Source organism: Hipposideros armiger, unplaced genomic scaffold, assembly GCF_001890085.2.
Source record: "Hipposideros armiger isolate ML-2016 unplaced genomic scaffold, ASM189008v1 scaffold_77, whole genome shotgun sequence".
Lineage (NCBI taxonomy): Eukaryota > Metazoa > Chordata > Mammalia > Chiroptera > Hipposideridae > Hipposideros > Hipposideros armiger.
This window is the reverse complement of record NW_017731427.1, coordinates 2,347,676-2,365,443: the sequence shown is the minus strand read 5'-3', so window position 1 is coordinate 2,365,443 and position 17,768 is coordinate 2,347,676.

Genomic DNA, 17,768 nt, shown 5'->3' with positions numbered 1-17,768 from the left:
ATGAAGGATAAAAATCTTTTGATCATCTTAAGAGATGCAGAAAAAGCATTTGACAAAATACAGCATCCTTTCATGATTTAAAAACAAACCAAAAAAAAACCACTCAACAAATTGGGCATAAAAGGAACATACCTCAACATGATAAAGGCTTTATATGACTGCTAACATCATACTCAGTGGTGAAAAGCTGAAAGGTTTTTCTCTAAGATCAGGAACAAGACAGGGGTGCCTTTTTTCATGATTCCTATTGAACATAGTACTGGAAGTTCTGGTCGCAGCAATTGATCAAAAAAAAGATGTAAAAGGCATCTGAATATGGAAAAGAAGAACTAATTTCTGTTGTTGTTTTTGTTGTTTGCAGGTGATATGATCTTATATAGAGAAAATCCTAAAGACTCCACCAAAAAACTGTTAGAACTAATCAACAAATTCAGTCAATTTGCAAAATACAAAATCAACATACAGAAAGCAATTGTGTTTCTATACACATATGACTATAGACTATCTGACAAAGACATAAAGAAGATAATCTCATTCACAATAGCATTGAAAACAATACAATACTTACAAATAAATTTATCCAAGGCGGTGAAAAAGCTAGTTGCTAAAAACTTTGATGAAAGTAATTAAAGAAAATACAAATAAATGAAAAGATAGTCCATGTTCATGGGTTGGAAGAATAAATATTGTTAAAATTTTCATATTACCCAAAGCCACCCATAGATTCACTGTAATCCCTATAAAAATTTCAATGGCATTTTTTACAGAAATAGGACAAACAATGCTAAAATTTGCATGGAACCACAAAAGGTACCAAATAGCCAAAGCAATCCTGAGAAAAAAGAACAAAGCTGGACGCATCATACTCCTGGTTTCAAAGTATGCTACAAAGCTATAGTAATCAAAACAGTATGGTGCTGGCATAATAATAGACATATGAGTTATGACAATTAAGTTCATAAACTTGTTTCAATGATGTTGATGTTGCTAACCTTTTTTGATATCAGAGGAATTACTCATTATGAATTTGTACAAACTGGACGAACAGTTAACCAAGTTTACTATTTGGAAGGACTGGAAAGGCTGCGTGAAAAAGTTAGATGACCTGAACTTTTCGCCGACAATTCATGGCTCTTATATCACGACAATGTGCCAGCTCACAAGGCACTGTCTGTGAGGGAGTTTTTAGCCAGTAAACAAATAACTGTATCGGGACACCCTTCCTACTCACCTCTTCTGGCCCCCAATGACTTCTTCCTTTACCCGAAGATAAAGGAAATATTGAAAGAAAGACATTTTGATGACATTCAGAACATCAAGGGTAATACGATGAGAGCTCTGATGCATTTTAGAAAAAGAGTTCCAACACTGCTTTGAAGGGTAGACTAGGCACTGGCATTGGTGCATAGCTTCCCAAAGGGAGGACTTCAAAGGTAACTGAAGTGATATTCAGCAGTGAGGTATGTGGCACTTTTTCTAGGATGAGTTTGCGAACCTAATTGTTAGAATCCAGAGCCCAGAAATAAACTGCTGTATACATGGTAAACTAATATTTGACAGGGAGCCAATAATAGATACTAGGGAAAGGGCAGTCTCTTCAATAAACGATATGAAGAAAACTGAATAGTCACACTACTCACAACAACTTAATTCAAAATGGATTTAAGACTTAAACATAAGGTCCAAAACCATAAAGTTCCTAGAAAAAAAAATGGGGAAAAAAATCTACTTGTTATTGGTCTTAGCAATGACTTTTTGGATATGACACCAAAAACCCAAACAACAAAAGAAAAAATAAATAATGGGACTGCATCAAACTAATAGACTTCTGCACAACAAAAGAAATGATGCATAAAATGAAAAGGCAATCTATACAATTGGAGAAAGTATATGATAAAGGGTTAATATCCAAAAATACATAAAGAACTCATACAACTCAATAACAAAAAAACCCAAACAATCTAATTTAAAAATGGACAGAGGAAGCGAACAGACATTTTCCCAAAGAAGACATACAAATAGCCAGTAGGTAAATGAGATGATGCTCATATCACTAATCACCAGGGAAATGCGAATCAAAACCGCAATGAGAAATCAAGTCACACTGATGAGAATGGCTATTCTCAAAAAGACAAGAGATAAGTGTTGGGAGGATGTCAAGAAAAGGGGGCCCTTGTGCACTTTTTTGGGGACTTTAAATTGGGACAGCCATTAAGGAAAACAGCATGGAAGCTCCTAAAAAAATAAAAAATAGAATTACCACACAATTCAGCAAGTCAACTTCTGGATACATGTTCAAAGATAATGATCTCACACTCTTGAAGACGTACCTGCACTCTCATGTTCATTGCAGCAATATTCACAATACCAAGATCTGGAAACTACCTAAGTATCCATCAGCGGATGAGTGTGTAAAGTGAGTGAACACACACACACACACACACACACACACACACGGATATTATTCAGTCATGAGACAAGGAATCCTGCCATTTGCAACAACATGGATGGACCTTGAGGGCATTACGCTGAGTGAAATAAATTGGACAGAGAAATACTATATGACCTCATTTACACACTGAGCCAATATTTGACTGAATCAGGAGTCAATAACAGACAATCATCCCATATTAAAATAATATTTTAACACACCTTAGTAAAACGAGTGAAGCACTTTCATTTTCCCCTTCTCCTTGGCCAATTTTAGCGAATTTCTAAATCTTTTCCTCTTTTTTCTTTTTCTATTTTTTTAACAACATAGGTAATAACATTCAATTAAAGAGTGGTAGACGTAATCAATTTTAATTTAATTATTTTGGCATTTAATATTTAATTATTTTGACATTTAAATATGCTTAATTTACATGAATGATCATTACCAGTCATTTTCATAGATATATTTTAATGTTTTTAGTTACCACTATTTTTCTAAAATGCTTCATTGAGCAATTCATATAGTAACACCACTTGTCTGGGTGAGGAGTTATAGAACTTTTTTCCTCCAATTTTTTTCATACCTTTGTAGAAGCTACTCTGTTTCTTAAGTTTCCATTATATTTCTGCTGTTATTTTTCTTGTAAAACAGAAAGCTAATATTTATTATTTGTAGAAAAACTGGCTTTTTTTCTCCAGACTCTTACATACTATTTTCCTATGAAGATTAAAAATCCCACAAAGATTATAACCACCTATGGCTATCATTTAATTAGGTTACCTCTGAAAAAAATTAGTTCTCTCAATATTCATTTGAGGTCTACTTTTCTTACTAGGGATTCTTTTTTCCTTATGGTTTTGATTATTGCTTGTATTTTTTCTTTTATGTTATGTCTCACAAACATGTATATCATAAGATATACTTTCCATCTCTTTATCCCATTTTCAGTGTTTCACAGGGTCTTTTATAGTGTTCTGTTATTTCAGTATTTTCACATTCTAATACTGCCAATTCATAATTTGAGGCATCCCTGTGACTTCTGTAAACACCTATTTTATTTCTACTATACCTTTGTTTAGCCTTTTCTGGACTGACTTTTTGAGATCACCATACATTCCTATGTGTTCTGAAGCTATAACACAAAGAGAGTTTTTCTATGCTTTGCCCGTTTTACCCCAATGGGGACATTTTGCAAAACCATAGTGCAGTGTACAAGCAGCATCCCCACACTGATGCCACCCACTGATTCTAAGTCATTTCTCAACTTTCCTTGTGCCCATCTGTGTGTGTGGCTGCAGGTCTGTGTTGTTCGTATATCCACCATCCCAGTCGAGATACTGGAAGTTCCAACACCACAGGGCTCCCTGGTGACCACATCCCCCAAGCTGCTTCCAGCCCTCGCCTTCCCATCCCTAACCCTCGGCAGCCTGGCCTCTGTTTCTAAACTTTCATTATTGTGAAAATGTTCTGTAAAGAGTACCACATGACATCGACCCTTCAGGGCTTGGCTTGTGTCACTCATGCATCCCTGGAGATTCACCCAGGCCACTGCATGTATCGGCAATTGGTTCCTTCTCTTGCAGAGTGGTGCCTGATGGTACTGGGCACAGAAGGCTGTTCAGCCACCCACGTGCTGGAACACACCAGGTCTGATGCCAGGTCGGGGCTAGGACGAATGAAGCTGGTGTGAGCGTCCCTGTACAGGCTTTGATGTGAGCACGTTTTCACTTCTGTGGGGTGATTGGCAAAGTGTACAATGGAATGGGACAGTCACGCGGTTGGCTTTCATGGAAACTGCTGAACTGTATTCAGGAGTGGCTGCCCCACTTAGCATTCATACCAGCAGTTCAGAAGGGGCCCTGTTTTTCTGCATGTTCACTATCCCTTCAAATTATCGTCGCTAGTTTTTCTGTTAGCCATTTTGATAGGTATGTTCTGATATCTATGTAATAATCTGTGGTTTTAATTTTCCTTTCCCCAATGCATAATGATGCAGAACTTTTTTTTAGGTGCTTATTTGCATCTGTATATCCTATTCTATGAAATGTCTCTTTCTGTCCTTTACCCATTTCCAATTGGATATTTTTAGCTTTTAGTTTAATATCCAGTGGCCTTTGATGATTTATAGATATATGATTGATTGGTGTATACTGGCCTCTTTATTTTGCAACCGTCCTAATTCATGTATTACTTCTACTAGTGCTTTGGTAAACTCCCTACGACGGTCTACGTACTCAATCACTTAGCCATTCTCTTTCGGATCTTAGCTTTCAGAAGCTGAGAGGCTGAAGTCCTCCAATTTGCTTAAAGTTCCGCCAGCCTCTGTGACTTTCAGCAGCCACGCTTTGGTGTTCCAGAGCCTCCCCGGGCACGTGGTTAGGCCAACCCTGGGGGAATCAGGCGTGCAGGAAGTCCAGTTCACCAGGACGCCCTTCCCTTCTCTTCAGGAGCCGGGCCTGAAATTTCTAAGAGCCCTAGAACCCTCTGATGCCTCTGGGCTGATGATCTTTGTGTTTATGTTTTGTTTCATTTGTACTTTTCTGTGAGTTTCTGGTTGTTTTCAGTGGGAATAACAGTCTGCCACAAGTCACTCCACGTAGCTCAAAGGAGGGCAGCCAGTTTCTTTTTATTTTGTTGGCTTGAAAGTGCTACTTCAAAGTTTTAACTTATTTCCAATGCACTTTTTGATGAAGTTCATTTATTTTGAATGATATAAGGTACACAAAAGCACTTCTTATAATTAAAATATTGTACGGGTGTTAGCATTATTATTCCAAAATCAAATGGTTTAACTTTTCTAAGTACCTAGTAACCACACAGACTTTCTAAGGTCACTGTCTGTGATACACATCTGTAGTCAGCACTCCATATGTGTGGGGTTTTGCATCTGCAGGTTCAACTAAGAGCAGCCAGAAGAAAAAAAATGTTTTTTTAAAGCCTGATTTTTGACAGTTTCTGTGGTTCATTATTAAGCCAGTTTACTTACTTAGCTAAGGTGTTTTAACAACGTGACTCAGTGTCTCAAACAAATAGAGTAGCTTTTCTCTGCATTTGGTGTTCAGAGAAGAGGCCGGCGATGGCAGTGTGTGTATGGTGGGGCGCGGTGGCTCTGCTCCACGACACCATCCAGACACCAGCTGCCCTGCCTGGCTGCTGACCTGACGGACATGTTGCCACCAAAGGGATGAGGGAAAGAGGTGGTTAACGCAAAACACTTCCCTTTCCAAGGATGTGACACCGGGTTGGCTCACATGACTTCCGTTGGCATCCACTGACCGTGTCTTTGTCACATGGCCTCACTCCCCTGGAGGGAGGCTGGAGCACACCTTCTCCAGCTGGGCAAAAGGCACAGTAGTGGGGCGATCGACTGAAGGGAGACGAGGTGACCGGGAAGTGGTGGACACTCCACTGTCTCTGTCACAGACGCTGCCCTCAGTAGGAACCTGCTGCGGCTAGGGTCCTGGGAAGCGGCCAGTCTCCCCGTGTGGACGCCCCGGCTCCGCAGTCTCCGTAATGGCTTCCTGACACGGGCAGCAGGGCTCTCCCGAATCCCCGTGGCTTTGCGGTTTCATAGCCCCTGTAACAAAAGACTTGCATTTAAGCTGACATCATCTGTTCCTCTTGAACTTCCTGTGGCTCCTTGCAATGAAATCTTCTTCCACTTACTTGCAGACCCGTGTAAAGTGCATGATGGCTCGTGCTCAGGATGGAAATTAAGTTCGCCAATCTTTGTTTAATCAAGTCTGCCTTCCTCATTACTCTTTTTGAAAACCAGAACAGAACAGTTGCCCAACCCCTTGATCCCAGCCCCCTTCCACTTTCCAGGTGTCCTCAAGGCAGAACGAAGCACGCTGCGTCTCTTCCCTTCATGTCACCTTGGTACCCAGCGATGTACAAGCCAGGAGTCAGAAGTCTTCAGAGCTGCCAGGTGCTCTGTATCAATCCTTCCACCAGGCTTGGTTTCTGCTACCTCGAAGCCACACTCATTTTTACCATTTTCAGTTTGAGAATGATCCTCCTTGACAGAGAAGACAGAGGCAACATAGGTACAGAGATCATCTGCTTTTTCTGTGTCATTGGCTTCAAGCTACAAACCTATTTGTACCCAAATCTCCTTTCTCTGAACTTATCTGAAATGCCTTTGCTATTTCCTGGCATTATTCGTATGGTCCCATCAAAGTCTCATCTCATTTTTTTCTAAGCACTTACTAGGTTACTTTTTCATGTGTCTCCTACTTGTTCTTATTATCAGATCATTTTCTACTGAAAATTATAAAGCATGATTTTTTGAAAGTGAAGATCTTATTCCTCCAGCCTCAGGTTTCAATTCCTCCAATGGTTTTCCATTGCTCCTAGAACAGAGGAAGTGTTTCCCTAACGTCAGCTGAAAGCCTGGCCACCTGCGTCGCAGCCCACGTTTTTGTTCTGTTCATGCGTTACTTGGAATGGCCTTCTTTTAGCTTTCCTGCTCACCGTGCTTCTGTCTACCCAAGGGCCTTTGCTCGTTCTGTTCTTTCCAGGTGAAACTCTCCACTCTATCCTTACACTTGACCCCTAGTCTGCAGAAGCGCCCACAGCCCCTGGACTGCTTCTCGACCTTCTCACTGTTGCTGGTTCACCTTCGTTCGTGGCATTATCAGATTAATTTTGGTCTCTCTGGCCACACCATAAATTTCACAAGGGCATTCACATAGCCAATAGCACACTGTAAACACTAAATACATTTTTTTAATAAGTAAATTATCATAAACACATTTCTGAGAGCTTTCTAGTATTTTGACATATAGAACTTCAAAGAACCTTTAATAATGTGCATTGAGAAATTCTTAGGAGAAACCATAGAATGTCTCACATAAATTTAATCATTGTGTCACTTATTTTATGTGTGAACTATAATATTTCAGAGAAATAATATTTCAAGGGAAATATACTGGGAAATGTAACTTTCTACTTTATGAAAGCAGAGATTTGGAAAAATTAATGGAATTATAAGAGATGAGCTTGATTTTTCTGGAATATCTAGATGAACAATCATATTATCTAAAAATAAGGATATTTTTCCCTCTCTGATGTATATTATTATTTATTTTTCTTATTATAATGGCTAGAAGTTTCTAGAAAATATTTATTAGTAATAATAATAAAAATCCTGCAATTTTGCATTTACAAAATTGTATAGACTTGCATGTCAATTCACTCATATTTATGGAGGTGTGACTTCAGGTTAGATTCTCAGAGGTGGTTTTGCTGGGCCAAAGGGTAAAGTTATGTGTCATTTTGTCAGATACTGACAAATTATCTTTATTATTTGCATATATATATAAATGCCTGCTTTTCCAGTCTCATCACCAGCATCTTCTCAAACTTTGGGTTATTTGCCAATCAGATGGGAGACATAAATCTCCATGTAGTTTTAATTTGTATTTCTCTCCTAATGGGTCAAGTCACACATTTTTTTTCACATGAAGATGGGAATTGAGAATTCTTTTGCTCTTTAAACATTCTATTAATTATTGTCACTATGTAACAAAGTAAATGTTTGTTTACATTTACTGACGTGACTTCCCTTTCAATTCTTTGAAATGTATTGAGATTTTATTTGTGACTCGATAACTTGACAGCTTGGATACCTGTCCCATAGGCTATGGAAAAGTGCATTCCATCTTAAGGTAAGGGAAGCCAATCCACCACTTCTCCCAGTGACTGCTTTGATGGACAGAACATGGCAGAGTGGGGTGCCATTTCTGAGCCTTGCTCAATAATCCTGCAGCTGCCACCCCTGTGCTTGTGTTCTTGTGACAGCAGAGCCTGGGCCAGCCTGCTGGCAGATCGGAGATCTGGGGCCACTCATCCCATCACCCCAGTCAAAAGTCAGCCAACCACCAGGCATGGGCAAGAACTCCTCCAAGCCCTCCGGCCTCCACCTGGTCCCCCATGGGGACAAGCGAGCCAGCCCGAGCTGGGACTCAGATTCACCCAACCGGGTGGTTGTCCTCAGCCACTGGGTTGTGGGCAGTTTGTGGTGCAGAGAGATGTCTGATGCACCACCGCCGACCCTCTTTTCACTGCAGCCTGTCAGAGTTAAGCCCTTCAAGGTTCTAGGAGGGTCAGCGAGCTGCAAAGAAAAGTGAGACTTCAAATGAAGGGTTTTCTCTGTCGGTTTTGTGGCGTACACTCTTCCACCCCTTTTCCTTCCTAGTGGCTGGTAGAGTCCCTAACTTCCAATAATGTCCTTTGAGGCCCTTTCATGCCTTCAGGAATTGATCATCGAGGCTGCACTGGCTATCCTTGGTCACCTGTCCCCACCCATGTGACATCTAGCAGAAATCGTCACACTTCAATCTCTGCTTTACTCACAGCTTCCCCAGCTGAGGACTGCCTCCCCCAACACCCCTGTGCTTGTGCAGTGACGAGGTCGCTTCTGCAGTCATGAGGAGTTGAGACGCTGGTATTTTTCAAGTTGCAGTACTTTTAAAAACAAAATAAATCCCTAATCCAACAACGCTCAACTCTCCTCTGCCACCACATCCATTCTTGAAACTACGTTTTCAGGCTGGGCGCTGCTTCGAGGCAACACCACATCAGTTCATTTCCTGGCAGAACTTGTTTAAAGAAAACTTGCAGAGTGTCTCAGTGCTCTGGCATTTTAGATTTTTAAGAACAGATTTTGTTTTGTTTTTGAGACTACATAGTTTTGTGGGTAAGAGCTCAGGATGCATTCTGTGGCTTCCTGGCAGCCTAGACTTCAGCAAGTTATTGAAATAATCTGTGCCTCAGTTTCCTCACCTGTGAAATGAGGAAGTTATTAGTACCTGTCTCGTGGGGCCACGCAAGGCTCAAATGACTCACATTTACTTTGTGTGCAGCATATTGAAATTAATCTGTTGGCAATTATTTTTATGTGTGTAATAGCTTAACTTTCCTGTTTGTAAATATTTAACTTTGATAACTTTGATATCCCATCAGCTGTGATTTCCCATGAGGAAGGGTCTTCATTCTTTAAAGTTTAGATTCAATAATTCAAATATATTGAGTCTTGCTTCCTAGCTGCCGTATGAACACTACAACCTTCCATCTATAACAAAACAGATGATCTTAACAAAAACTGCAAGCTTGATGGATACCAGCAAAAAATAAATAAATAAAATATGGCAGATGAGGTGGGGATGAGAACTGAATTTTTCCCCCTGCACACATCTGCACTTTCCAATTTCTGAAATCTTCTGCTATAACAAAAAAATGCACTTTTCTCTTCTTCTTCTTTTTTTATTTTTTATTTTTTTTTTGTGTGTGGCTCATCTTCCAATTCCTCCTAGCCATTCAATATCCTGTTTTACTAAGCTGTTGAAATGAGTCCCACCCACTCTAATACCCAGAGTCCTTAAGGTGCTACAGGAAATACTGCACGTGAGATGCCTGGGCAGGCAGAATAGGTTTCCATAATGCTAATGTAGACAAATGACATGTACAAAATTATACGTAGCTGCAATTTAATTAGATTAATTAGATCAATGTAATTAGTAGTGCTATGTTACCCTAGTTAGACTTAGGAGTTCTCCCCACCCTCTCTCTCTCTCTCTCTCTCTCTCTCTCTCTCTCTCTCTCACACACACACACACACACACATACACATATGCACACACACCAGCGCAAAAATGGTTTACAACCCTAAACCATTAGAATAGCACATAGAGTACTGATGCGGTAACACATCAATTTCACCATGAACACACCATTAAGAGTGGGAGTTTGTAGGACACTCAGGAGACCCATAAAATGCTACCCTAGTAGGGAAAATTTTTGATAACGTAGACTGAAAAATATCCCTACTGTCAAAAAAAATGTTTATTTCACATTCATCCCAAGTTTAAGTCTGGTCATGATTACACAAAAATGAATTTAACAAGCAGGTTCTGGAGTTAACCTAATGAATAAAACAGACTTAGTGTGGCTTTAGTTAAAAACCCTACAAAAGTTAAGTGTCAAACACCCACTAAATCACAAATGTGACTGAATCGCTGGGCCATCCGTTGAACACCTCGCAGATGGCATGGGCCGTAAGCACTCCATAATGTTTAGGTACTACACGTGAATTAAGTTCTCCACCAAGAAGACAAATAACCTGTCTTATTGGTGTTCTGGGTCCAGGGAAGGGATTGCTATGCCCCAGCCTCTATGATTTGCTCTTTTTAAACGATTCTGTCACGTCTCCTTAATTACGGCATACAATGGCTTCTCTTTATGGTTATGTCCAGGCGAACCTGGTGGAGGCAAGAAGGTACATTGATGCGAACAACAAAAGTTCACCAGTGTAGATAACAGCTAATGCGTTAATCCTATCGGTCACATTTTTGTTCACAGGCCTACTGGCTACTGTTCAGTTTGGCCTGTAGGTGGAATCCATGATGGTGGAAAATTACAAAATTAATAGAAACTATGGAAAAATAACCAAACCTTCAATTCAAAGTTATTGCTGATTTTAGAATTATAATAAAAAATTACAGGACTTTGAAGACAAAAAGAAAAGTGAGGAAGAGGGAGAGAGACATAAAGTCTTGCGGTGGATTTGTACAGGCTACAGTCTGACTTAGACCGAACCTCAATGTGGTTCCTACAGAGGAGCTCACAGGAGGAGGACTTCACTCGCATCCTGTCCTTGTCCCCTGCCAGACTACTGATCCCCAGAGCCCTCAAGGCCACATCTCCTAGTCATGGGGCCCAATTGGTACTTTGACAAATATTGACATCTATTTCAAGGAGAATGAAAAGAAAGCTGGTGTTCATCTGATTTCTGTTTCATCTTTTCATCCTGAAGCGTACATTAAGATATTCTGCTAAATGTTAGTTTCCGTGGCTTAATTACACTGAATAAACTGTGGTTGATAGTGTTTACATACTGCAAAGTACTCAACATCTTATATATAGTAGGAAAGATGTGTTTAAATATGTTGCATGGCTTGTGCTTGTATATCTCGAAAATAGGCTTGAAGAATCATCAAGAACTGCCATCATCATGCATTTTGGAGTTATAATTAAAATGTATCTTTTTATTACACTTTCAATTTTTGCTCTAGAAAATGTTGAATTGTAGCTATGCTTTCGGGGTTAAATTAATGCACTCCTTCAAAAAGCAATTTGAGCCATCTTTTACCTATAAATATCATAACTTGGTGGTGGTGTGTGTGAAAGAAATTTTGTATAAATATTTAAATGAGTGCATGGAAAATGTTAAACACTTGTACTAAATTTAAGATTGGGATGGTACATACATTCCTTCAGAAATGGTGACGAGCATCAATGTATATTTATCCATAGCTTGAAATCCTAAATTTGAGCTGCCAGATTCTCTTCCTAACCCCTTTCTATGCCCAGAAGTGAAATTATGTCCCCGTGAAATTACATCCTTGAAAATCATTGTGTTTCTTAGATGACCCAAGAGATTTTGTTACTACAGAATATCTTGAAAGCGTTCGTGAAGAGGTATGAGTGAGCTAGAACATGATTTCTCATTACCAGCTCGAAAGAGCATAATAAATGTGGGATTTATTGATCGTTTTGTTCTTGGGAACTAAGTAAACTGAAGTAAGAACAAGGAATTTTCTTATTATATGAAGGTTAATGTTAGCAGAATCAGGGGTCTTTGGGTTGTGAGGGATAGATAACCCACATGTGCTAGAATGAGCCAAAATGGGGATTAAGTAAAAATTTGGAGCTGGGAGGTGGCGATGGACTGCAAGGATTAGATCCAGTTGAATATCAGGTACACTTTCAAAATGATCCTGTTTGTCTCTGTGCATCTGCTACTCAATTTTCCTCCAAATGTGTTGACCTGTCTGGTACCCATGACAAAACACATAAATGCTGATAACTTCTAACTCTATTAAATTCTAAAAACTCTTTCATTTTCCACCATAAAAGTATGAAAATGACTAAATCCTCTTAGGACTAAAACCTCATTTGAAGTCCTAGAGAAGCAGGTCCCCACCTGAGAAAACGAAGCATGGCTGGAGGTGCCGGAAAAGAGGATGTAGGTTCCTAGCAGACCCCGAAGGCAAATACGAATAGACAGGAATAGTTGACCCCCAAATGGAGGCTGCCTTTCCTGGATCAAAGTGAGTGCGGCATAACACGGCTGGAGTCCCCATCCCTTGCTCTAAAAATAATCTGTACACATCACTGTCACTAGCCATCTCCATTAGTGCATAATTATTCAGGAGACTCGGCGCACTTCAGGGTGCTACTGAGTCATTGTCATCTCAGTCCTGCTGAAGCCTAAAACAGCACCTGGAAATGATATTAGATGAAGGAAGGAAGGAAGGAAGGAAGGAAGGAAGGAAGGAAGGAAGGAAGGGAGGAAGGGAGGGAGGAAGGAAGGAAGGGAGGAAGGGAGGGAGGGAGGGAGGATATCAGTCAGGGCTTTCCAGAAAAATATAATGTAAATATTATAAGGAGTTGGCTCACAGAGTGACGAAGACTGAGAAGTCCCAGAATCTGCCATCCGTAAGCTGGAAATTCAGGAAAGTGGGTGGTGTGTGCTCCAGTCTGAGTCTGAAGATGTAGGAAGCAGAGAGCGGACGGTGTAAGCCCCAGCACAAGGGCAAAAGACCAACATGCGAGCTCAGCAGCCAGGCTGAGAGTGAATCACCCCTCCCTTCACCTTTTGTTCTCATTAAACCCTCATTGGACTGGACGGTGCCCCCCGACACTGGGGACAGCAATTTGCTTTGCAGAGTCCACCGATTCAAATATTAATCTCATCTAGAAACACAGACGCACCCAGAAATAGCACATAACCAAAAAGCTGGGCACCCAATGGCCCAGTCGAATTGACACATATAATTAACCATCCCAGGGAGGAAATGAACGTTTGATCTGTATGTAAAGATGCTTGGAAACAGTTGGAGCCAGAGTTGCCCTTCATGTCCATTTAAGCCCTCAAACAATATGGTTTCTACCATTACAGTGTATCCTGTCAAGTGGTTAGAAAGCAGGAAAATGCTGCACTTAAAACCATGGCCTCTGGAGCCGAACTTAATGGGTTCAAAGCCCCTCCCCTTCACTGCTGACTAGCCTGCAGCCTTCTGCAAATCACTTAGCCTCCCTCTACTTCAAGTTTCCTTATCTGCAAAAAGAGGTTGACAATAGGAGCCTTCTCATGAGGTGGCTGTGACCTAGTCATTTGTAAAGCAACTAAAACAGTACTACATGGAAGGAAAGTATTATATTCTTAGTTAGTATTACTCCAGTTCAATATGTTCTATTAAATTTTAGTTTCAATGAAACTGGGAGCAATTATTTACACAAATGTGGTTTTCGCACCTGATTTTTGGAAGGCAGAATGGAATAGTCTGAAAGATAGCATCTAGATGAAACTTTGTTCCCACACCCACTGTTCTCCAAACTAGGGAATCAAGATCTGATGAATGATATCATCAGAAGACACAAAAATAGACCCAATATTGGCCATTTGGACACGTAATATTCTGTATTGGAAAGGGAGGCATTGACGGACCAAGAATATAAGCTTAGTGTTGAAAACAGCTCCCTAATATCCCCACCTTCAATTTTTCCTAGCCTATTTATGCAGACAAACCATGGTCTCAAATAATCAGAAAAGGATCAAATGGTTGTTGGAGAAATTAAGTTATCTTATGTGCATGATATAGTTACAGCATGGTGTCTGCTTTATAACAGATAGCCAATAAATGTTAGCTATAAATATTACACTCAGTTTGCTTTAGTCTTCAAAATGACCTGTACCGAGTGGCAATAGAAGAGAGAAAAGGGGCTGCAGTTAACTAATCTCCAGAGAAGAAAACCACAATTCAGTCATTAATGCTCTCAGATCAAGGTTGACAAGAGGCCAACTGCCATCACTTAGGAAAAAGAGCAGAGCCTCTTCTGGCTCCAGATAGAAAAGGCCATCCAGATAAGGTCAGGAGGGACCCAGGTCTGGGATTCCCAATCAGATGACCTGAGGTTGAAACCCACACGTTAGTGTGGTTGGTGTGAACACAGCCATGCGGTTGTTGAGTGCCTCCCGTGTGCCCGGCCTGAATCCGACACAGTAATGCAGGAAACATCTCACATGGTGCCTCTCATTTTCCAATCACGTAAGAAGTATTAGCACTGGTCTTATTGTGATCATTTGTATCATTATTATTCTTTAACAGTAGGCTCAGGAACCCCCAGAAATGTACTTGCCTGCTGTCCCCTCCCCTTGCCCCTGGCATTGGGCTCTGCACCCTATTCCTTCAGCAGTACAATAAAGTCAGGTTAAACAGGGCTCTAATAGGAAGAATGAGACGCACAAGTAAGCCAGTATCGACCGGGAGTCTGTCCTATTTATCAGCATACTGAGTTGTCTAATCTCACATTCCAAGATAAAGATGAATATGTATCTGGAAACTGTTCTAGATACAAATGTGCGCCATATACCAGAAATGACATCAACCACCAAATGAACGTGTGTGGGCTTGACACAAAAGCATAATTAACAATGTTTATAGCCTTAATTTCAGCATAACGATGTGAAATGAGAACATTATGATCTGAAGTTGGAAACCAAAAAATTTTTAGTGTGTTTTTTTTTATGATGGTATTTAAGGTATCTTTGGTTTTTAAAGTGCATGCTACTGAATACCATTTCATAGAAATATATTTCATTTCATTTTGTTTCTATCATTTTTAAATTGATTTTTAAGATATTGTTAAAAAGTGATGTTCAAGATGGTCTCTTTTTTTTTTTTAAGGAAAGTTAAATGAATTTCAGATTTTCAAAGGCACATATTGAGGCTTGGAATTGAGAATGAGCCTGACATTGAAAAAGCACTCTCCATTTTAATTTATTCAAGCAGTATTGCTAAACCTTTAATAAACCACATAGGAATTAGTCTGGCCGTTTCAATGACGGCAACAAATATCATTAACAAATGTGAAACAGCCAAACATCTCAAAAGTAAATGCATGGAAATTCAATTACAGGAAAAAGTGGGGCAGGGGAATAGCCATATTTCCGACTTTATTTGTGTTCTCATGACCAGGCAACTAGAGACAGTGAAGAAATTGCTCTTTTTGTGCTCACGATATTAACTAGGAAAGAAAAATTATCAGAAGGCTTAAGGTTCTGATCGTACAGAAGATTCTAGGCCCCTGAAAAATCTCACTAGGAATTGGCCGAGCAGAGAGAGTGGCTTTCGGGATGGGACACAATGAGATGAAGAATGACTTGGACACAGAGCTGGAGTCCCACAGAGACCTGCCCTCAGTGCCGGTGGCCAAGCCGGCGTGTTTGACTTATGGGAGCTAATGTTTCCAGCCATGAAAACCCAGGCAGTTGGATATCCTTCATCATAAGTGTTTAAAGCTCCAGTTTACAATTACAGAATTTAAAAGAAGCTTCTCAATGCTGTTTCCTTGGGGGAAATTCTCACTTAAAATACCTACAGCTACAAAAAGGAGTGCTTTAGATAGCTTCCCACCACCAGTGATGGGAACATCAGACAGAGAACAGCCCCAAAGCCACGCCCACCCCACCGGTCCCTTGGCTCCTGCCCTTGAGAATGACCTCCCTAGGGGCTGCACACAGCTTCTGATGGAGGTTCAGTGCTGCTGTGTTTCAGTGGGGCAGAGCCCGGAGCAGGCAGGGAGGATGCAGCCCATGATGGCCCGTTGTAAACTCTGCTCGGAAGACTTTTCTCCGGAAAACAACCACAAAGAAGCCCAATTTCAGGACCACTGGTTTGTCTTGCAATTTGTTAGTGACCCGTTAACGTGCCTGGACCTGGCTGGTGGAGAGCCCTGGGTGTAACCAGTAATAACTCCACCAGCACTGAGATTCTGAAAGGACAAAAACTATTTACAAACTACTTTCCCAGGGAGTCAAAGCTGCTGGTTTCTGCTTGTTCTGTCCCATCTGTGTGTGGGCTGCCCTGGGGACAGGGGTGGGTAAGGCAGGAGGGTGATGGTAAGAGGGGGCCAAGGGGCCAGGGCTGACCGCCATCCCGAACAGTTCCCACTGCGCCACGTGCCAGCGCGCCTATGGCCGAGTCTCCCACAGGAAAGCACCTCTCCGTCTCCATCCTGCTCTCTGTCCCTGCCCAGTCACAGGGCTATGTGTCCCAGCCAATTAGGGGTCTGTGTTGGTTCTAGATGTTGCTGGGGAACCTCACAAAGGCTGGGGGGTGTTCACTCTAGACTCTATTTTCTGCATGGAGGAGGCATTCTTGCCTGGAAATAGATGAAAGGACCCTTACTGGTGGGGACGGGATGAGTAGCATCTCGATAAGAGAGGCTGACATGTCAAGTTCAAGAAAATCCTCATCGGGTTAAAATTCTTGCTGCTGTGTGAAATTGAGAAATATTGGGTAAATAATCCTTATTTCACCGGACTTCAGTATCACTCTCCTTTTAAACTACTAAGGATGTTAAAACTCCTTCTCTCATCTCCACGCTAATTCCTCACATGAAATTCATTTTCTTTATTCAAAGACCTCTGCCTTGTTTGTATTCATTCCTCTTTATCTTTCTTTATAAAATCTTCCATCAGGTCTGGATCATCTCACCTTTCCTGACATCCATTTATGGATTCTTCTTCTGAAAGTCTGTTGTGGACAGCCCATCTTCCTGGAAGAAACTGAGGTTCTCAAACTTTAGGGTGCTGAAGAATTATGCAGAGATCACAAAAACGCACAGGTCTGGGCTCTAGTGTAGGGTGTGGAAATTCATATTTTTTTCAGGTGGCATGCAATTTTGATGCAATTGTCCACAAAGTATGAAAGATGACTCCCAGAATTGGTCATACTTACGAGGTGTGATAAAATAATATGGTGAATATTTAAATTTTAAAAAGTTATTACAGTAAAAGACACATTGTCATTAATCCCCCTCAAAATACTCTCCCTCATTTCAAACACACTTATTCCATTGTTCTTGCCACTTTCTGAGGCAGTTCTGGAAGTCCTCTTTCATGAGTATCTTTAGTTGCACTGTCATGGCTGCCTCAATGTGCTGAATCGATTCAAAACATTTACCTTTCATGGTCATTTTGACTTTGGGGAAGAGCCTGATTTCGCATGGTGCCAGATCCGGTGAATAAGGTGGATGAGGACACACTGTAATGTTTTTATTTGGCAGCAATTGCAGTATACCAGAAGCGATGTGTGACACGAGCATTGTCATGATGGAGGATGAAGTAAAGACACAAAAGAGGACTTCCAGAACTGCTTCAGAAAGTGGCAAGAACGATGGGATAAGTGTGTCCAAAATGAGGGTGAGTATTTTGAGGGGGATAAAAGGCAATGTGTCTTTTACTGTCATAATTTTTTTATTTAAA